This window comes from Musca domestica, unplaced genomic scaffold (genome assembly GCF_030504385.1).
Source record: "Musca domestica strain aabys unplaced genomic scaffold, Musca_domestica.polishedcontigs.V.1.1 61, whole genome shotgun sequence".
Taxonomy (NCBI): domain Eukaryota; kingdom Metazoa; phylum Arthropoda; class Insecta; order Diptera; family Muscidae; genus Musca; species Musca domestica.
In genome coordinates, this window is record NW_026712367.1 from 2,241,817 (window position 1) to 2,265,756 (window position 23,940).

Below are 23,940 nucleotides of genomic sequence, written 5' to 3' on the forward strand. Positions count from 1 at the left end.
TCCAGATGAAATTTTGCACAAACCATTTGTTTGGCCCAAGGACGAACCCTATTGAAATTCGAGATAATCGGTCAAAATTTAGATATAGCTTCCATATATATCTTCGTACGATTTACCTTTTATTGTGCACCAAATGTGTAATATCAGTCCGAATAGTATGGAATTTTGCACATACAACCAAATTAGGCCTGAAAATAAGTATGCCAAATTTGATCGAAATCGGTTCAGATATAGCTATAGCTCCCATATATATTGTTCATCCGATTTATTATTTTTGTCCTTCGCAAGCCGTAATATGCACTCTGTAACAACAATATTTGGGGAAATATATCAAATACAGCTTAGAAATACATTTGCTAAATTTTATCGAGATCGCTTCAGATTTGGATATAGCTCCCATATATAAGTTCGTCCGATTTACCTTATATTGTACACCAAACGTCTAATATTTTTCCAAATGGGATGGAATTTGGCACTTACGACCAAATTGAGTCTAGAAGCTAGTATGTCAAATTTGGCGAAGATCGGTTCAGATATAGCTATAGCTCCCATATATATTGTTCATCCGACTTGTTATTTTTGTCCTCCGCAGCCGTATAATGCACTCTGTAACAACAATATTTGGGGAAATATATCAAATACAGCTCAGAAATACATTTGCTAAATTTTATCGAGATCGCTTCAGATTTGGATATAGCTCCCATATATAACTTCGTCCGATTTACCTTATATTGTACACCAAACGTCTAATATTTTTCCAAATGGGATGGAATTTGGCACTTACGACCGAATTGAGTCTAGAAGCTAGTATGTCAAAATTGGTGAAGATCGGTTCAGATATAGCTATAGCTCCCATCATCCGATTTATTATATTTGTTACCCACAGTCGTAATATGCACTCCGTAACAACGATATTCAGGGAAATATATCAAATACAGCTCAGAAATATCCTAGCCAAATTTTATCGAAATCGGTTCCGATTTGGCTATAGCTCCCATATATATCTTTATCCGATTTCAAATTAATTGTGCACCAAATAGGCAATACAATTCCTAATTTAAAAGATACAAATGCTTCATATGAGAAAATATGAAGGAAATGTTTGTACAGTACATAAATTTATCGAAATCTTTTGAGATTTTAAAATAAAAGTAGACTAATTGAAAAGACGAAGGTTTTCCTGCTAGCAAAATTGTACAGTACATATATATGCCAAATTTAAAATGAAGCTCCGAAGCTCTTTTAAAAAAATTTGGAAAAAATTTCTCGTGTATTTGAATATTTCTGCATATTTTATTTTAGTTATTTTTTTTTCAAAAAAATATTTAAAAACGAATTTCATATCGAGATTTTCGACTTTTTATGTCTTTCCGAAAATTATCTCATTTCAGAATAACAATTTAAATTCAAACCCCCATAATTTAATAATCCTCTGACAACTTTTAAAATTGCAAAAACAACAAAAAAATTAATAACAAGAACAACAAAACTCAACTCAGTATTATTCATGGTGTGATATTAATTTATAACCACAAACCGCATGAAAAAAAGTATTATTTAAGCGTTTTTATGTTCAAACTCATTATTTAACATTTTTTTGTTGTGTGTGTGTGTGTGTGTGTGTTTGTTTGTCGGTGCCAAACAAATAACAATAGTAATAAAAATGAAATAATAACAACAATTGCAATTAATAAAAATAAAAATTATTAAAGTACCACTTATTACATGGCAAATGCATACAACCCACACTCGCACCCGCACACCCAGTGAGAATTACTTTGGCCTGTGGTTGCAATTCCAGAATGTTTCAAAATGGTTATCTGTATTATTTTGATCAACTTACTTTTCTTACTTACTTTTTTTTTTTTTTTTTTTTTTGTTTGCCAGAAATGTTTAATTTCCCGTGTGCATAATTAATTTAAATTTATTTTTATTAGTAATTGCACAAATAAACATAAATATGAAATTAATCATACATGTCGACTACTGTTGGTTGGCAAACACGGGTGCTAACGACATCTAGTGGGCTGGAGGAAGATTTATGATAAACGGATTGTGAATTATGCAGACTTTTAAAACAATTATTTTTCTGTCGATTAGAAGTCATTTTAAAAAATTAAAAGTGGATTTCTTTTAAATCGTTTATTTGTAGCACCTCGTGGACCTGTATTAAACAAGGATTTTGTAAAACATATATTTTTCAAGGTGGATTAAAAAAATAAATACTTTCAAAAAAAAAATTCAATGTCTATAAAAAAATATATATAATATATATAAATATATAAAAAAATATATAAAATATATAATATAATATATTATATATAAATATATAAAAATATATATAATATATATAAAAAAATATAGCTTAAAAAATCATTTTTTCAAAATCTGCTCAAACCGGGACTTAACGTTTTTTTTTTCAAGGTCGGTACAAATGCGAATTTTTTTACAAAAACATTTTTTTCCAAGTCTTTAAAAAATGTGGACTTAAAAAAAATTATATATTTTTTCTTCCAAAAACCACATTAACGTGGATTAAAAAAAAATATAATTTTTCCAATGGCCACATAAATGTGGATTTAAAAAAATATTTTTTCCAAAGACCACATAAACGTGTATTTTTTTCAAGGTATGCTCAAACGAGGATTTAAAAAATGTATTTTTCAAGGTCTAAACAAATGTGGATTCTTTAAAAAAATATTTTTTCAAGGTCTGAACAAATTTAAATTTTGTGAAAAATACTTTTCCTGGTCTATACAGCCGTTGATTTAAAACTAATATTTTTTCAAGGTCTGTGCAAATGTGAAATATTGTGAAAAATATTTTTCCAAATCTATACAGCCGTTGACTTAAAATATATAATATTAAAATATATAAATATTTTTTCAAGGTTTACATAAGTTTACAAGGGCCTTATAAATGCATTTTTTTAAATATTATTTTCATGGTTCACATCTACGTGGATTTTTTTAAAAGTATTTTTTCAAGGACCATATAAATGTGGATTTTTTAAATCATATTGTTTCAAGGTCTAGGTAAACGTGGATTTAAAAAAATATATTTTTTAAGGTCTACGTAAACGTAGATTTAAAAAAAAAAATTAAGGTCTGCATAAACGTGGATTTGAAAACAAAATATTTTTAAGGTCTACGTAAACGTAGATTTAAAACAAAATATTTTTTAAGGTCTACATAAACGTGGATTAAAAAAAATATTTTTTAAGGTCTGCATAAACGTAGATTTTGAAACAAAATATTTTTTAAGGTCTACATAAACGTGGATTAAAAAAAATATTTTCTTAAGGTCTGCATAATCGTGGATTTTAAAACAAAATATTTTTAAGGTCTACTAAATGTGGATTAAAAAAATATTTTTTGCAAGATATATACAAACGTAAATATTTTTTTTAAGTCTACACAAAAGTGGATTTGAAAAAAAAGTTTTCAAGGCATAGACATAATATTTTTTTTCAATGACCACATAAACGTGGATTTTTTAAATAATGGTTTTTCTTAAACCACATAAACATGGTTTTTTAAATAATAGCTTTTTTTTAAAAACCACATAAACGTGGATTTTTTAATTAAAAATTTTTAAAGGTCCACAAAAACATGAATTTAAAAAATATATATTGTTTAAAGGTCTACATAAACGGGGATTTAAAAATAATATATTTTTTTCAATGTCTACATAAAAGTGGATTTAAAAAAAATATGTTTTCAAGTACCAAATAAATGCAGATTTTAAAGAAAAATATTTTTTTGCAAGGACCACATAAACATATATTTTTAAATAATGTTTTACATAAAGACCACAGTAACGCGGATTGTTAAAAAATATTTTTTTCAAGGTTTAAAAAACATATTTTTTTCAATGACCACACAAACGTGGATTTAAAAAAAATATATTTTTTTTTTCAAGGTCTACATAAACGTGGATTTAACAAAATTATTTTTTTAAGGTCTACATAAACATGGATTTAACTAAAATATTTGGATTTTTTGAATAACATTTTGTTCAAGGATCTCAATAACGTGTTTTTTTAAATAATACATTTTAAACACAAAAACGTGATTTTTTTAAATAATATGTTTTATATCACAAAAACAAGTAACGTTTGTCTCTAAAAACGTGGATTTTTTAAACATGGATTTTGACATATTTTTTCAAGATTTTTAAATATTTTTCTCCACATAAACGTGGATTTGTAAATATTTTTTTAAAAGATTTTCAAATATTTGTTTCCACTTAAACGTGGATTTTTAAAAATTTTATTAAAGATTTTCAAAATTTTTTTTAAAAGAATTTCAAATATTTTTTTCCACATAAACGTGGATTTTAAAAAATATATTTTTAAGATTTTAAATATTTTTTTAAAGATTTTAAAAAATTTTTTCCACATAAACGGGGATTTTTTTTTTAAGATTTTAAAATATTGGATTTTAAAATATTATTTTTTAAAATATTTTTTCCACATAAACGTGGATTTTAAAATATTATTTTTTTAAAAAATTTTCCCACATAAATGTGGATTTTTTAATATTTTTTTCCAAATAAACGTGGATTTTTAAATATTTTTTTTAAGGATTTTAAAATATTTATTCAACACTATTGTGGATTTTTAAATATTTTTTTAAGGATTTTTAAATATTTTTTCGAGGATTTTTAAATATTTTTTCGAGGATTTTTAAGTATTTTTTTAAGATTTTTCCAAATAAACGTGGATTTTTAATTTTTTTTTTAAAGATTTTTAAATATATTTTTTAAAGTTTTTTAAATATGTGGAAACGTGGATTTTTTAATAATTTGTTAAAGATTTTTTTCCTCCACATAAAAGTGGATTTTTAATTTTTTGAAAGGTTTTTAAATATATGGAAACGTGGATTTTTAAATATTTTGTTAAAGATTTTTTTCCTCCACATAAAAGTGGATTAATTTAAATATTTTCTCCACATAAACATCGATTATTTTAAATGTTGTTAAAGATTTTTAAATATTTTTTCCAAAGAAACGTGGATTATTAATATTTTTTAATAGTTTTTTAATATTTTCCTCCACCTAAACGTGGATTTTTAAATTTTGTTTAAAGATTTTTAAATCTTTTTCTTCACATAAACATGGATTTTTAAATATCTTTTTAAAGATTTTGAAAATATTTTTTTCACATGAACGTGGGTTTTTAATATATTTTTTAAATCTTTAAATATTTTTTTAAAGATTTTTAAACATTTGTTTTCATGGATTTTTAAATATTTTTTTCAAGAATTTTATAAATATTTTTTTTAGTTTTATTTATTTTTCGTGGACCACATAAACGGGAACTTTTTAAAAGATTTTTTAAGAATTATTTTCCAGAGCTACATTATTTTAAATATTTTTTTTTATTATTTGATATTAATTTCTAAAAAATATTTATTTTTTTAATTTTTGATTTACGCCTGTTTTATTAAAAATATTTGTTTTTTAATGTTATATGTGCATATTTTTAACATTTAACTTATATTTATTTTACATTTATATTTTTTAATATATTTTGATGAATTTTTTGTATGTTTTAATTTTTTTAATATTTTTTTTTTGCATTTTCTTTTTAAATGGAGTGATATTTTAGGCAGGGTAAAGCAATTGCATGTAACTGTGGAAATTTGTTCATGTTTGTGTATGTATGTGTACGAAAGGTGAGTTGAAGAATATTAATGAAAAAAAAAAAAAACAAAATAGAAAGACTCAAAAGATTATCATTTATGAAAATATATTCAAAACAACAGAGAGAGAGATAAAATTTTTAGAACAAAAATCAACAATGTAATCTTCTAGCGCTAAAATTGAGACAAAAGAAATAGCAACAACAACAACAAGAAAATTGTGAAAAAATACATTTTTTTTTTTTGAAAAAGAAAATTATGTAAGCAAAACCATAAAAAAAATAATTATATAAAAAATTTTGAAAAATAAATAACAATAATATTTAAATTTGAACATCACAACTGTTTTTAGACCAAAACCCAAAAAAAAAACAAATATTTTTTTTTTCAGATTTTAAATAGTTTAGAAAGTTGCAACTTTCAAATTTAATTCTTTTCATTACGAAAAAAACAATAATAAAGCACTTGAAGAAAAAAAACAAAAAAAAAATTATAAAAAAAAATATTGAGCACAATAATTATATGCAAATTAACACCAATTTACACTGGAGCAACAAAGATGATTAAAGCAGATCAAGCTAAAAGAAAATTGAAACAAATGACAAGTTTGAAGAAAAAAAATATTTTGAAACGATGAATGGTTTTCAAATTCAATACAACTTTAACTACAACATAATAAGTGCTTCAAGAAATTTATAAAAAAAAATTATAAAAAAATCGAAAATTTGTTAAAACACAATAGAATAATTTCCATACAACTTCACCAATTGTAAACTGGCAACTTCAAATCCATCCCCAGTACTAGACTTGACATGAATCTCTTTGGACTTTTTTTTCGAATGTTATAATGACTATAACTATTTTTGATTAAGAAATAAATACAAATACCGAAAATCTCAAAAAAAAAATTAATTTTATTAAAAACAATAAAATAATAATTTAAAAAAATTGTAATAACTAAAAATAATACAACTGCTGGTCATTTTCTGTGCACACATATTATACATATATTTTAAATCTCATATTCTACATATATTTTAAATCTCAAATAAAAATATTATACATATACAGGGTGAGATAAAAAAACTGCAAAAAATTCAAACGCCATAATTTTAAATTTTATTTAATTTTTAATTTAATTTAATTTAATTTAAATTTCAATGAATAAAAGCAAAAAATTTCGGAAATAGCATCAAATTTTAGAATAAGTTTAGAAGTGTTCGAAATGGTCACCTTTGGCACGAATTATGGCCTTCAAACGGCCAATGAAACCGTCACACGCTGTCCGAATGTTGCTCTGCGGTATTTTGGCCCATTCCCGGCGAAGCGCTTGCTTGAGGTCATCGACATTTTGGTATTTTTTAGAACCAACTTTGCTTCCCAAAAAAAAAAAAAATTCTCCAGACACAATTATCCAACGGATTAGGGTCTGGAAATTTTGGTGACCAAAATGTCGGAAATAACATCAAATATTGGAATAACTTTAGATTTTTTCGAATTGGTCACCTTTGGCACGAATTATGGCCTTCAAACGGCCAATGAAACCGTCACACGCTATCCGAATGTTGCTCTGCAGTATTTTGGCCCACTCTCGGCGAAGCGCTTGCTTGAAGTGATCGACACTTTGGTATTTTTTAGTGTCAACCTTGCTTTCCAAAATACTCCAGACTCAATTGTCCAACGGATTGGTATCCGGAGATTTTGGTGGCCAAAATGTCGAAAATAGTATCAAATTTTAGAATAAGTTTAGATTTGTTCGAATTGGTCACCTTTGTCACGAATTATGGCCTTCAAACGGCCAAATGTCACACGCTGCCTGAATCTTGCTCTGCGGTATTTTGGCCCATTCCCGACGAAGCGCTTGCTTGACGTGTTCGACATTTTGGTATGTTTTAGCACCAACCTTGCTTTCCAAAAAAAATTCTCCAGACACAATTATCCAACGGATTGGGTTCGGGAGATTTTAGTGGCCAAAATGTCGGAAATAACATCAAATGTTGGAATAACTTTAGATATGTTCGAATTGGTCACCTTTGGCACGAATTATGGCCTTCAAACGGCCAATGAAACCGTCACACGCTGCCCGAATATTGCTCTGCGGTATTTTGGCCCATTACCGGCGAAGCGCTAGCTCGAGGTGATCGACGTTTTGGTATTTTTAGTGCCAACCTTGCTTTCCAAAAAAAATTCTCCAGACACAATTGTCCAACGGATTGGGGTCCGGAGATTTTGGTGGCCGGAAATAGCATCAAATTTTAGAATAAGTTTAGATTTGTTCGAATTGATCACCTTTGGCACGAATTATGGCCTTCAAACGGCCAATGAAACCATCACACGCTGTCCGAATGTTGTTCTGCGGTATTTTGGCCCATTCCCGGCGAAGCGCTTGCTTGAGGTGATCGAGACTTTGGTATTTTTAGTACCAACCTTGCTCTCCAAATTACTCCGGACACAATAGTCCAACGGATTGGTATCCGGAGATTTTGGTGGCCATTGTGCGCAGAAAATGAAGTGAGGAACCTCATTGTGTAACCATTCTTGGTTGGCGCGTGCTCAGTGCGATGGTGCTTAGTCCTGTTGGAATTTCCAAGGTCTGCGGTCAAAATGTTTGCCTGCCCAAGGCTTTAATATACCCTCCAGAATATTTTCGGGATAATAATCGGCACTTATTCTGATGCCACGTTAGATTAATACGAGCGGAGAGCTACCATCGGCTGTTATGGCGGCCCACACCATCACCATGGCCGGCGCTTGAGTTCTGCTGCCCAACCGAAGGTGCACATTTTCAGCTGACCTCTTGGGCAAGTAAACACAATCATTTTCGTTTGTTTACGAACTACTGGACAACGAATGTTTCTTATCGGATTCGTATACGGAGATTTTGGTGGCCATTGTGCGCAGGAAATGGAGCGAGGAACCTCATTTTGTAGCCATTCTTGGATGGCGCTGGCTGAGTGGCATGGTGCTGAGTCCCGTTGGAATGTCCAAGATCTGCTGCTGCCAAAATGTTTGCGTGACCAAGGCTTTAATACACCCTCCAGAATATTTTTGCGATAATATTCGGCATTTATTCTGATGCCAGGGTCGATTTGTACGAGCGGAGGTAATTTTTAAGACCAGAGGTCATTTTAAAGAACAGAGGTCATTTTAAAGACAAGAGGTCATTTTAAAGACCAGAGGTCATGTTAAAGACCAGAGGTCATTTTAAAGACCAGAGGTCATTTTAAAGACAAGAGGTCATTTTAAAGACAAGAGGTCATTTTAAAGACCAGAGGTCATGTTAAAGACCACAGGTCATTTTAAAGACCAGAGGTCATGTTAAAGACCAGAGGTCATGTTAAAGACCACAGGTCATTTTAAAGACCAGAGGTGCTTTTAAAGATCAGAGGTCCTTTTAAAGATCAGAGGTCATTTTAAAGACCAGAAGTCATTTTGAAAGACTAGGAGTCATTTTTAAGACCAAAGGTAATTTTCAAAATCATAGGCCTTGTTACGAAACAGAGGTAATTTTTAGACCAGAAGTCATTTTTAAGACCAGAGAACACAATTTTAAACATCAGAGGACATTTTGAAGACCCGAGTTCTGGTGGCCAACCGAAGGTGCACATTTTCAGCTGACCTCTATGGCAAGTTAACAAACTGCTGGACAACGAATGTTTTCTCATCGGAGATCGGAGAAAACCAAATTCGACAGTTCACCACTTTCGGCCAAGCGAAGCCTCTCTTTAGCCTCTGAGTCTATTTTCTTTCTGTTGCGGTGTAAGTTCTTGCATTTTTTGGAATTTCAAAGGCTTTACCTCAATATTTGCCGAATGGAATATTGCGATATGTTCAGCTCACGAGCCATTTTTCGGCCACTGCGAAGGGTTTCGATCAAGTCGTTTTTTTTTACTTTTCGAACCATTTTTGTTGTTACTGTTTTCATCCGTCGACTTCCTTGACTTCGTCAGGCTACGTTACCAGTATCACGGTAACGAGCGATGGTACGAGACACTAAAGATTTATTCACATTTAAATGCTGGAGTGCTCTAACGATAGCCACTAGTGGTTTTCCAGCCAAATATAAAGATATCACACTATCACGCTTGAATTCCATCACGAATAAATTTTTTTCCGGAAAATTCTCAGAAAATGCTTTTGTACGCTTGTAAACAATATAATGATCTGTCACTGGAATAATTTTAACAGCTGTCGGACGAGTGACTTAGAAATGAGAGCAGTCTGAAGTTGGTCGCAGTTTTTTCATCTCACACTGTATATTTTATATTTCAAATAAAAATATTATATATAAATTTTTAAAATTGATCGGATCTTCTTTAATCTAAAAAGCATGGACAGGTCTTCTATTTGTGGAAAATCTGTAGATGATCTTATATATCCAAAAATTCCTGAAAAAAGGTCCTCCTAAATGTAAAAGGTCCTATCAAAGGTCATCCATAAGGGTCCAGGGTCTTATCTCCACAAATTTCCAATAATAAATCTCCTATTTTTATGGGATACCCATAAAAAGTCCATTCTTTTGATATGTATATGTGTGTGTGCAGAATCAATATTCAACTCGAATCAGCAGTGTTTTCAAATTAACTATAGACTCTTAGACAACCCTTAGAGCAAATCCTTGCAGTTTTTCAACTCCTGGAGAAATAGTTTAAATGTTTCTCGTTGAATACGGAAATAAAATAAAGATATAAAAATTAAAAAAAAAACAATTTTACTCATATTAAAAATAAAACAAAAAATATTTGAAATAAAATTATGGAAAAAAATAATATGTTTCAATAAGAAAATAACAACCCACATTTTATTGAAAATTATTCACAAAATAAATATCTTCACACATTTGTGTTGCATTGTATTTCATCATCATGCTCATATGCTTGTTATTGTGTTCAAACCAATCATTAATGCGGATGTCAAAAACACACGGAAAAAAATGGGAAAATTTGAAAAAAAATTAAAATTATATTATATGTAAAATATATTACATATATTTCTTCCAGGATAATTTATATATTTTTAGGATACTTTTTTATCAAACTAATATTTATATTTAAATAAAAATTTTAAATATCACATATTTTTTGTTAAAAATTTTCAAAGAGCATATAATAGCGGATTTTTAATATTGGATTTAATATTGTTTAAGACCTGAATAAGATTGGATTTTTTGCAAAATATTTTTAAGAAGAGCCATATAAACGTGGTTTTATAAAAAAAATGGAGGACCACATAAAAGTAAATTTTTAAAATAATTTTTTTCCAAAGGCCACATAAACCAAGATTTTCTTTAAGAATATTTTATTAAGAACCACATGCAGGTGGACTTTTTCAAAAATCATATTTTTTTCGACGAGGTATTTAAAAAAAACATTTTCCAAGACCTCATATATATGGAGTATAATAAAAAAAATATTTTTTGAGGACCGCCAAAAACAGAATTTTCAAAATAATATTAATTTCCAAAGGCCACATATATTTTCTTTAAGAATATTTCTTCAAGAACCGCATGACCGTGGGTTTTATGCAAATTATATTTTTTCGAGGATTTTTTTTTAAGATTTTCCAAGACCTTATAATTGCGGTATTATTAGAAAAAATATTTTTTTTTTCAAAGGCGAGAAGCTTTAGGAATATTTTTTTCTACAACCTGATAATGTGAAATAAAAATTATATATTTTTCAATCTATGTAGCGGTGGATTTTTTTAAAAAAAAGTAATTTTTAAGGACTTCATTAACGTGGATTTTTAAAAAAAATATTTATCACTCAAAAAATATGTATAATCAAACATAATAATTTTTTTCCAAATTCCACATAAACGCATTCTTTTCGAATAAATAGAAATAACATTAACGTGGACTTTTTAAAAAAAAATATTTTTTGAGAACCGTATTAAGTGGCATTTTTCCAAAAATTATTTTTAAGGGCCACATTAAAGTGGATTTTAATCAAAATAATTTTTTAGTACAATATTAACGTGAATTAAAAAAAATGACAGCTTGGATTTTTAATAAATCTAATTTTTAATATATTTTAAAAAATAACGTGAATTTAATTATATATATTTTTAAAGACCACATTTACGTGGCTTTAAAAGATAAAATTTTTTTTAAGGATTTCAGAATGTATTTTTTAAAAAAAATATCTTTCATGAACCACATTAACCTAGGTTTAGAAAAATAATAATTTAAAAAAAAAAAAATTATATTTAAGGACCTCATTTACGTGAACCACATTATCGTGGATTTAAAAATATACATTTTTTAATGACCGCTTTGACGTGGATTTAAAAAAATATATTTTTCAGGACCACATTTAGGTGGGTTTACAAAATAATAATTTTTTGGATGGATTTAAAAAAAATATATTTTTCAAGGACCACATTAACGTGGGATTGGAAAAATCATAATTTAAAAAAATATATTTTTAAGGACCTCATTTACGTGGAGTTAAAAACATATATTTTTTAATGACCGCATTAACATGGATCTAAAAAAATATATATTTCAGGACCATATTTACGTGGGTTAAAAAAATAATATTTTTTTAAGGATTTTTTGGATGGATTTTTTAAAAATATGTTTCAAGGATCACATTAACGTGGGTTTACAAAAATAATATTTTTTTTTTAAAAAATATTTTTTAAGGACCTCACTTACGTGGATGTTTAAAAATGTTTTTTTAAGGACCACATTAACATGGATTTAAAAATATACATTTTTTAATGAACGCATTAACGCGGTTTTAGAAAAATTATAATTTAAAAAAATATATATTTTTTAAGGACCACATTAACGTGGGTATAAAAATATATATTTTTTAAGGATCGCATCTTTCAAGAATCACATTAACTTGGGATTACAAAAATTATTTTTTTTTTTTTTTAATATTTTTTAAGGACCTCATTTACATGGAGTTAAAAAATATTTTTTTAAGGACCACATTAACATGGATTTAAAAATATATATTTTTAATGAACGCATTAACGTGGTTTTAGAAAAATAATAATTTAAAAAAAATATATTTTTAGGGACCTCATTTACGTGGAGTTAAAAAATATTTTTTTAAGGATCACATTAACGTGGATTTAAAAATATATATTTTTAAGGACCACACTTATGTGGGCTTAAAAAATAATAATTTTTTTTAACAATTTTTTGGATGGATTTTTTAAAAAATATTTTTCAAGGACCACATTAACGTGGGATTAGAAAAATTATAATTTAAAAAAATATATATTTTTTAAGGACCTCATTTACGTGGGTTTTTAAAAAAATTTTTTTAAGGACCACATTATCGTATGTTTAAAAATATGTTTTTAAGGACCGCATTAAGGTGGGTTTAGAAACATAACAATTTAAAAAAATATATATTTTTAAGGACCTCATCCACATCGTTCAAAAAAGTAATTTTCTTAAGGACCACATTAACGTGGGTTTAGAAAAATAATAATTAAAACATGTTAAAAAGCAGTAAGTTCGGCCGGGCCGAACTTTGAATACCCCCCACCATTTGGAACGAATTTGGAAATTTTCAAAAAAAAAAAAAAAGAAAAAAAAAATCCGTTAAAAATTCTGTTAAAATCTTAAAAATACCGAATATAGCCGTTATATTGGGGTTTATACGACGACAGGGACCTACATAGGTAACTTTTGTCATAAGCCATTACAATATTCAAATGCGAAACTTAAAAAGAAGTCTTTGAATAATGTAGCTAAAATCATAAAAATACCGAATATTGGGAGGTACCATTATATGGGGGCTATACGAAGACGTTGACCTGCATACAAAAATTTTTGTCAGAGGCTGTAGTACCCATTACGAGCTTTAAATATGAAATTTTAAATAATTCCGGTAAATACTGTCGTTGATATCATGAAAATACCGAATATCGGGAGGAACCATTTATGGGGGTTATACGAAGACGTGGACCTGCACAGACAATTTTCTGTCTTAGGCTGTAGTATCGAACTTCAAATATCAAAGTTGAAACATTTCCGGTGAATAATGTCGCTAAAATCATCAACATATCGAATTCAGGGAGGTATCATTATATGGGGAATATACCAAAACGAGGACCTACATGACCTACATTTTCTATACCAAAAGTCCTGCAGATATAATATACATTTGAGCAAAATTTTAACAACCTACTTAATTTCGTTCGGAAGCTAGAGTGACTTCCACAGACACACAGGTCGGACATCGCTAAATCGACACAGAATTTTATGCCGATTAAGAATATATTTATACTTTGTGGGGAATAAAATATATGTTCGAGGTGTTACAAACGGAAAGACAAACTTTATATAACCTACATACTATGGTGAAGGTTTTAAATATATTTTTTTAATTCTACGAAATTTTGTTTCAATATTAATAAATTCTTTTGTAAAAAATCTAAAAAAAAAATTAAATTCTACATAAAAAAAAATATATAAAATAATTTTTAGAAATGGTAATTAAATATACTATTTAAGAATGTTTAAAAAAATCATACTTTTTAAATTACTAAAAAATAACTAAAAATGGTAATAAAAAACCTATTTAAAAATTCCTAAAAAGCAAATATGTTTTTAATTACTAAAAAAAAAAATAAAATATTTACATATTTCAAGAAATATATAACTCATACGCCCTTCTCATATTGTGAAAAAATTTTTTGTAGATTTTCTCCAATTTTTCCCATATTTTCCTTTTTGACACCGCCTGTCTTCTTCGCCATAATTCTTAATTACAAGTCAATAAGATAATGCCACAAAGCACAATGTCATCGTCTAAATCGCCACACCAAAGCGCGCTTCTGAGTCATTAACATCGTTCACTCACTCACACACTCTCACCTACTACTACTACTACCACCACCACCCCCATCACAAACAAACAAATCTAATAACATGGCATTACTTTTTAAGCCAGTAATGCATGAATAAATAATTCCTATGAATAATAATTGCATGGCCATTGTTTAAATGGCCGAGGAAAAAAAATCGACAACAACAACAAAAACAAATACCTATAATTAAAAGTTAAGCCTAGAAAAGAAATGTACAATTTATTTGATTAATTAATTTGATTGGGTTTTGTGTTTAATTGTCAGTGTTATACGATTTAAGGAAATCTTTAAAAAAAAAAATCTTAAAAAAAAAATAAATTGTAATTTATATTTAATTTATAAATGAAATGAATATTTATGGAAATTTAAGAGCAGAAAAACATAACATTTTTTTATTTAACTACCAATTTTAAATTAATATTCAAAGAAATCTCTCTTCGTGTAACAATAAAAACCAAATGCAATGCCTCTTTTTGTCCCAAAGCCATGTGAAATGTTTCGGTATTGCATCTATATTTAAATAATTAAAAAAAAAAAACATAAATATTTCGAATCCATATCACACAAAGAAAAAATGAGACAAAAAAAAAAAACGACTACAACAAGAACAACAAAAAAAAAATAATAAATAAAAAACCCAAATTAAAACGTATTACTCTCAAAATCCCTATCACCGACATAAACCAAAAAACAAACATAGATATCAACGGCACAATCATTATACTCATCAATATCAATATGGGGCATCTGGAAAAAAACAGTGAAAATATTTTTCGTTTTTTTTAAAAACCAATTGCCCATTAGTATCACCAAAATCATCATTGTCATCATCATTATCATCATCATCATCGTTATCATTACCCTGATTTTATTGAAAATAAATTTCCATCACAGCTTTTTGCAGACGAAGCAAAATCGACACCGGGCAAGCAAACCATCCATACCCCTCAACCCACATGCATACCCACTCAACCCACATACCATACCACACCATTATGCATATACACATACATACAAATATTCATATACATACAAGAATACATCTCATCCACAAAGGTAACAATAATTAGTAATTTAAGTAATATTTACACAATAAACAAAAAAACAAAAACAACAACAAAAACAATTGCAGATATTTAAAATTTAAATAAAAACAAAAAAATAAAATGAAGTTTACTATGAGTATTGGAAAATCGAGAAACTTAAATCAATAATAAGTAAATTTATTGCTAATTAAGTTAAATGTGTGTGTGTGTGAAAAAAATGAAAAAAGAAAAAAACTGCATATATACATACATACATATATTATGTAAACAAGAGGAAAATAATTTATTTCAGTTTTCATTTTAAAATAGTTTAATTTAGAGAGGGATGGCATTATAATTTTCAATAAATGAATAATTAAGAAAAAAAAAATAGCGCCTAAAATTATGCTGCAAAAATAACAAAGGGATATTATTTTCTAGCCTAAAAGTATACCCTTAAATTTGCATTAGAAAATTGGTAACACTCAAATATTAATTACTAAAAAAACAAGTAACAAAGCAGTTAAGTTCGGTCGGGCCGAACTTTGAATACCCTCCACCATTTCGAACGAATTTGACAATTTTCAAAAAAAAAATAAAATAAATATAAAACAAGTAAAAAAGCCGTAAGTTCCGCCGGGCCGAACTTTGAATACCCTCAACCATTTCGAACGAATTTAGCAATTTCCAAAAAAATAAAAAATATATAAAACAAGTAAAAAATCCGTAAATTCCGCCGGGCCGAACTTTGAATACCGCCCACCATTTCGAACGAAATTGGCCATTTTCAAAAAAAAAAAAAAAAAAAAAAAAAAAAACTAAAAATATAAAAAAAATCAAATGTACCCGTCATATCGTCTAAACGACGACATGGACCTGCATATGCAACTTTTGTCATAAGCCATTGCAATAATCAAATACGTAACTTGAAAAAAAAAAACTGGGTGAATAATGAAGCTAAAATCATCAATATAGGGAGGTACTACTATATGCCAGCTATACCAAAATGCGTATCTGCACAGACAATTTTCTGCCTTAGGCTGCAGTATCCATAACGAACTTCAAATACCAATTTTGAAATAATATCGGTGAATAATGTCGTTAAAATACCGAATATCGGGAGGTATTGTTATATGGGGCCTATACGAAGACATGGACCTGCACAGACAATTATCTGCCTTAGGCTGCAGTATCCATAACGAACTTCAAATACCAATTTTTAAACAATTCCGATGATAATGTCGTCAAAATACCGAATATCGGGATTTACCGTTATGTGGGGGCTATACGAAGACGTGGACCCGCACAGACAATTTTCTGTCATAGGCTGTAATATGCACTACGAACTTCAAATACCAACTTTGAAATAATATCGGTGAATAATGTCGTTAAAATCACCGAATATCGGGAGGTACCGTTATATGGGTGCTATACGAAGACGTGAACCTGCACAGATAATTTTCTGTCTTAGACTGTAGTATTCATTTCGAACCTCAAATACAAAATTTGAAACAATTCAGGTGGAAATTGTCGCTAAAATCATCAAAAAACCGAATATCGGGAGGTTCTGTTATGTGGGCGCTATACGAAGACGTGGACCTGCACAGATAATTTTCTGTCTTAGACTGTAGTATCCATTACGAACTTCAAATACCAAATTTGAGAAAATTCCGATGAATAATGTCGCTAAAATCATTAATATACCGAATATCAGGAGGTATTGTTTTGTGGGGGCTATACGAAGACATGGACCTACACAGAAAATTATCTGTCATAGGCTGTAATATCCACTACGAACTTCAAACACCAACTTTGAAATAATATCGGTGAATAATGTCGTTAAAATCACCGAATATATGGAGGTACCGTTATTTGGGGGCTATACGAAGACGTGGACCGGCACAGATAATTTTCTGCCTTAGGCTGCAGTATCCATAACGAACTTCAAATACCAAATTTGAAACAATTCCAATGGATAATTTCGTTAAAATCTCCGAATATAGGGAGGTACCGTTATATGGGGCCTATACGAAGACGTGGACCGGCACAGATAATTTTCTATCTAAACTTTGGTATTAATTTCGAACCTCAAATACTAAATTTGAAACAATTCCGATGAATAATGTCGCTAAAATCATTAAAATACCGAATATCGGGAGTTATTGTTTTATGGGGGCTATACAAAGACCTGGACCTGCACAGACAATTTTCTGCCTTAGGCTGCAGTATCCATAACGAACTTCAATTACCAAATTTGAAACAATTCCGGTAAATAATGTCGTTAAAATCACCGAATATATGGAGGTGCCGTTAAATGGGTGCTGTACGAAGACGTGGACCTGCACAGATAATTTTCCGTCTTAGACTGTGGTATTCATTTCGAACCTCAAATACCAAATTTTAAACAATTCCGGTGAAAAATGTCGTTAAAATCATCAAAAAACCGAATATCGGGAGGTTCTGTTATATGGGGGCTATATCAAAACGTGGACCAAGATGGCAAATTTTCTATACTAAAAGTCCTGCAGACATAACAATATATTTGAGTAAAATTTTATTAATCTACGTCATTTCGTTCGGAAGATAGTGTGATTTCCACAGACGGATAGACGGACGGAGATCGCTAAATCGACATAGAATTTTATGCTGATCAAGAATATATACACTTTGTGCGGTCTAAAATGTATATTTCGAGGTGTTACAAACGGGATGACAAACTTAATATACCCTCCTTACAATCCTTAAGATTGCGCCTGAAAGTATGCTTCTAAAAATGGAATTAAAAATCTCCCTCAGTCATATGGCTACATCTGGTTTATACAGCCAGAACGTACCTCATCGAAAATTGTAGCACTCAACTTGTGTTTGATATAAGAATAACGCCTAAAAGCATGCTTCTAAATATGACATTAAAAATGTCCATTTTGCTTAAAGTTTGTTGTTACATTTTTATACCCTCAGTCATTTGGCTACACAGGCTATATACAGCCAAAATGTGCCTCATTGACATAACGGTTTTAGAACCTAGGTATCTTTGCACCAAATACGTTTCAGGACATTTGGAGTCGATCTTGCGATGTCCGCCCGTCCGTAAGTCTGTCTGCCTGTCTGTCTACTGGCTAGTGTTCACGATAACACTCGAAGGGAGTATCCGATTTGGTCGAAACTTGGTTTGAATTAGAAAAATTGTAGCACTCAAATTGTAATTGATATAAGAATAGCGCCTAAAAGTATGCTTCTAAAATTGACATTCCAATTTTTCATTTGGCTAAAATTTTATTTTTACATATTTTATACCCTCAGTCATATGGCTACACAGGCTATATACAGCCACAATGTGCCTCATCGAAATAACGGTTTTAGGCGATAGGTCTCTTTGGACCAAATCCATTTCAGGGCATTTGGACTCGATCTAGCGATGTCCATCCGTCCGTCTGCCTGTCTGTCTGCTGGCTGGTGCCCAGGATAACTCTCTAAGGGAGTATCCGATTTTTTTTAAACTTGGTACATCGTAATATTATAATCAAACTAATATCAAGTTCCGAGATGGGCAATATCGGTCCACTCATTCTGGTACCTCCCCCAAAAACCTTCAGAATTTTCAAAAAAAAAAAAAAAAAAATGTTTTACTGCATAAGTGGCCACAGTTAGACCAGTGACCACAGTGGCCTCTAGAAAGGGCTCTAGAGTAGAGTAACCTTGCCACAGAGGCATGTAAAATTGAGTAGCTGGCCTCAGAGGTCTAAAAGTAAAGTAACTGGTTACAGAGACCTCTAGAATGAGGTGGCTGTCCTCAGAGACCTCTAGAGTAGAGTGATTGGCCGCAGAGGCCCTAGAGTAACGTCAGTGACTACAGCGGTGTCTAGAAAGGAGTAACTGGCCTCAGGGGCTCTAGAGTAGAGTAACCTTGCCACAGAGGCATGTAAATTTGAGTAGCTGGCCTCAGAGGTCTTAAAGTAGAGTAACTGGTTACAGAGACCTCTACAATGAGACCTCTAGAGTAGAGTGATTGGCCGCAGAGGCCCTAGAGTAACGTCAGTGACTACAGCGGTCTCTAGAAAGTAGTAACTGGCCTCAGGAACTCTAGAGAAGAGTAGCTGGTCGCCGAGGCTCTTAAGTAAAGTCATTGACCACCGCGGCCTCTAGAAAGGAGTAACTGTTCTCATGAGCTCTAGAGAAGAGTAAATGGCCACAGAGAATTCTAAGAGTAAATAGTTGACTTCGAGGGCCTCTAAAATAGAGTAGCTGGCTCTAGAAACCCTGCAGAAGAATTGCTGACGTCCGAGACGTCCTCTGAGAAGTAGTTGTCCTCAGAGACCTCTAGAGTAGAGTAACTTTCAACAGAGACCTCTAGAATGGAGTTTCTGGCCACAGAGGCCTCAGAGTACAGTAACTGGCTACATAAACCTCTAATATCACACACCACAATATTTTTATCAACCCAAGGTCTGGTGTGAAAATGGAATATATCGGTCCACTCTTACCCCCACAAAGGGTCCAAATTTTGAATAGCCATGAAGCTCATAGAACGCGAAAATAACATCCGACTCCATTGAGACTTGGCACATCTCCATATTTCAATCAACACTACATCTGTTATAAAGATGATAGAGATCGGACCATTTCTTCTGGCACCTCTCCCACAAATGGTCAAAAATTCGAATAACCAAAACGATTATAAAATCGGAGATAAGCATCCGATTCTCTTCATATTTCACACATCCCATTACTTCACTAAAACAAGAAACGCGAAATTAACGTTCGATTCCATTCAAACTTGACACATCTCAATATTTCCATCAACACAAGGCCCGTTATAAAGATGGTAGAGATCGGACCATTTATTTTGGTACCTCCCCCGCATAGGGTTTAAAATTTTGAAAAGCAAAACACTTAAACATAGTGAAATAAGCATCCGGTTCTCTTCAAATTTCACACAAACTTTTTTGCTTATACAAGATCTGTTGTGAAAATGATATATATCTGCGAACGCATTCTGGTATCACACCCACAAAGGGTCCCAATTTTCAATACATATATTTATCTAAATTTATTAAAATGGGATACTTCGGTCGACCATATCTGATACATAATGCAGATTTCAACATTTTCTAAAAATTATCCAAAATTGCATATACGGAGAAGGAAGAACCGATATAGTCCAAACCTGGCACGTCACAATATTTATATCATATTTATTTGGTACCGATACGAAATGGACATTATTAGCCCATTCCTTCGGAACCCATTCCACAGAGGGTCAACAATTTGAATAATCATAACAGAAGTCAAAATATATTTAAATAATCAAACATTGGCTGTCGGCTAAATCGACGGATACTTTTTAACTTTTTAAAGGCATTAAAAAACACAAAATAATTTAGCGCAAAAAAGAATGCTATTAAATTAGCAGTAATTGCGATAAGGAGTATTTCTGAAAATGCACAATTCAAAACATTCTAAAAATTATTTTCAAAAATAAATTTTTATTTATTTCAACATTTCGGAAAAAATCAAAAAAAGAAAATATTTATAGAATCCAAAAAAAAAAAAAACAGGAGAGAAAGTATCAATTGGGTTTGGGAACTTACCCCATGAAGGGTCAACAGTTTGAATAATCGTAACGCAAATCAAACAATATTTTATTAAACACAAACACCTTTGTTTTTTTAGGATTCTATAAAAAATTGATTTTCTTTGAATTTTTCCAAAATGTTTAAATAAATAAAAATAATTTTTTGAAAATAATTTAATTCTCAGCAAAAAATTTGAAAAAAAAAAAAAAAAAAAAAAATATATATATATATATATATATATATATATATATATATATATATATATATATATATATATATATATATTTTTTTTTTTTTTTTTTTTTTTTTTTTTTTGATATTTAGAGTGAAAAAATAAAGTTTTCTAAAAATTATAATGCCATCTCAATTCTTTCAATTTCAATCTCCCTATCCTTTTTTATTTTTTTTTTCTCAACACTTGTTTTCATAGGAAATTTCCTACTGGGTTTTTCCTTATAAGGCAACTCTCATTCTATTCTTTTTTTATAATTTTTATTTTTTTATTATTATTTTTTTATTTTAGCAAAAAATTATAACTCTAACTAAAACTGTGCTATTACTATATAAGCTTTCTATTACTTACTTACTATTGATATTGATATATGAATATAAATTTATATATATTTATACTTAGATATATGAATGTACGCTGATATTATACGAAACACATGTAAGATTTAACTTTGTTTAGTTATAAAAAAAATATAATTCAATTCAATTGTATATTAATTTTCAGTCTCCTAATAGTAGAGAAAAATAATAAGAAACAGGCAACAAACATTATTTGCAATTTTATAATTTAATTTTAAAAATATTTATAATAATATATTTATAAGTATTTTTTTTTTCAATTTAAATTAAAAAAATGTTAAAAAAAATTGGGAGGCAATTATAAAGAATTATTATGTGAATTTAACAATTTCAGTCCTAGTTATTTATTATAAAAAATTAATCAATTATATATATTTAATATTTATTAATTAAAAGAAACATGAAACAGGCAACAAATATTATTTGCAATATTTTTATTTTTTTTTAATATAAACAAAAAAAAAAGATTTTTTAAGACAATTATAAAGAATAATAATATAAATTTAATTATTTCATCCCTAATTATTAAAAAATAATTTCTTTTGTGCAATATTTCTTGAAATTTGGAATTTGAATTAAAAAAAAAAAACTAAAATAAATTTTAAAGAATAATTATGGGATTTTTTTTTTAAATCCAAGTGCTTTATAGCAAAGCATAAGTTTAAAAATTTTTTTTTGGTAGTAAAAAATTAAAAGAAACATGAAACAGGCACCAAATATTATTTGCAATATTTTTATTTATTTTTTTTTAATATAAACAAAAAAAGATTTTTTTTTAAGACAGTTATAAAGAATAATAATATAAATTTAATTATTTCATCCCTAATTATTAAAAAATAATGCTTATTGTGCAATACTTCTTGAAATTTGGAATTTGAATTAAAAAAAAAATAACTAAAATAAATTTTAAAGGATAATTATGGGATTTTTTTTTAATCCAAGTGCTTTATAACAAAGCATAAGTTTAAAATATTTTTTTTTTCAAATTTATATAAAACAAAGAAAAAATTATAATAAAATTAAAGAAATAACTTTTTTAAATATTATTTAAAATTTTTCCCTATGTTGTTCTGCTAAAAAAAATACACAAAACCACAAATTCTTTCATACCCACATAATAATTCTGACAAATATAAAAATATTAAAAATCCCCCCATAAATATATTTAAAAAATAATAAATGTCTTTATCATACACTCTATCACCACCACCAACATCATCATCAGCCTCATCATCATCATTGCAAACGCCAACATCATCATTATCATCATCACCCTCACCAACCATAAATTGTGGCTATTCATTCAAAACCAAAAAAAACACGTAACTCTGCAAAAACAAATCTGGATTTTGTATTCGTATCATAAATAAATTTAATTAAAATAATATTGTACTATTTATACCTAAACTATAAAATAATAACAAAACAATAACAAGAACTAAATTATATTACGATTATTATTATTAAAATAATAATTATATATACTAATGATAATAAATAAAATAACTAACGATGATAAACATATTTCGATTGATTGATGGAAAAATAAATGAATAAATGAATGAATAAATAAATAAATTAACAAAAATATATACATAAATAAATGAATTTTATGTAGCAATAGAAAAACAACAACAACAACAACAACAACAAAAATATAATTATTATATTGCTGGTAGATGTGTGAGTTTTAATTGCAATGGAGGGGATGAGGTTGAGGGGGGATACTCAGGTGGCACAAATGGCCCCGCGGGAGGAGATCCATTTTTGGGTGGTCTAAAGAGACTCCTTTTTGGTTCTCTACGGAGACTCCCATGTAGTCGTTTATAAGAATACTCTTTTGGTCCTCCATGGAGACTCCCTTGTAGTCGTTTATAAGGTCTCTCTTATGGTCGTCTATGGAGACCCTTCGGATTGTCTATAAAGACTCCCATCTGCTCGTCTACAAAGATTCGCTATAAGTCAAAGCATGTGGCGCCATCTATTTATTCATACGGAAGGTAAACATGAAAAACAGATGTATGCAACACAGGGTGACGAACACTCAATATTATTTGTCGGGTTTGTGTCTTAACTATTTGTGTTTTGATTTAACAGGGTGCAAAGACATATAATATAGTTTTATGTCTTTGCAGGGGTACATCTTCCACAGTGATTTGCCACTAGATGGCATCATCAAAAATATTAAAATATCGGGTTTATATTTTAAGGTCGCTTCAATTTTCCCAACCAAAATGCAAAATATTCGGAAGTAATGTTATATGGGTG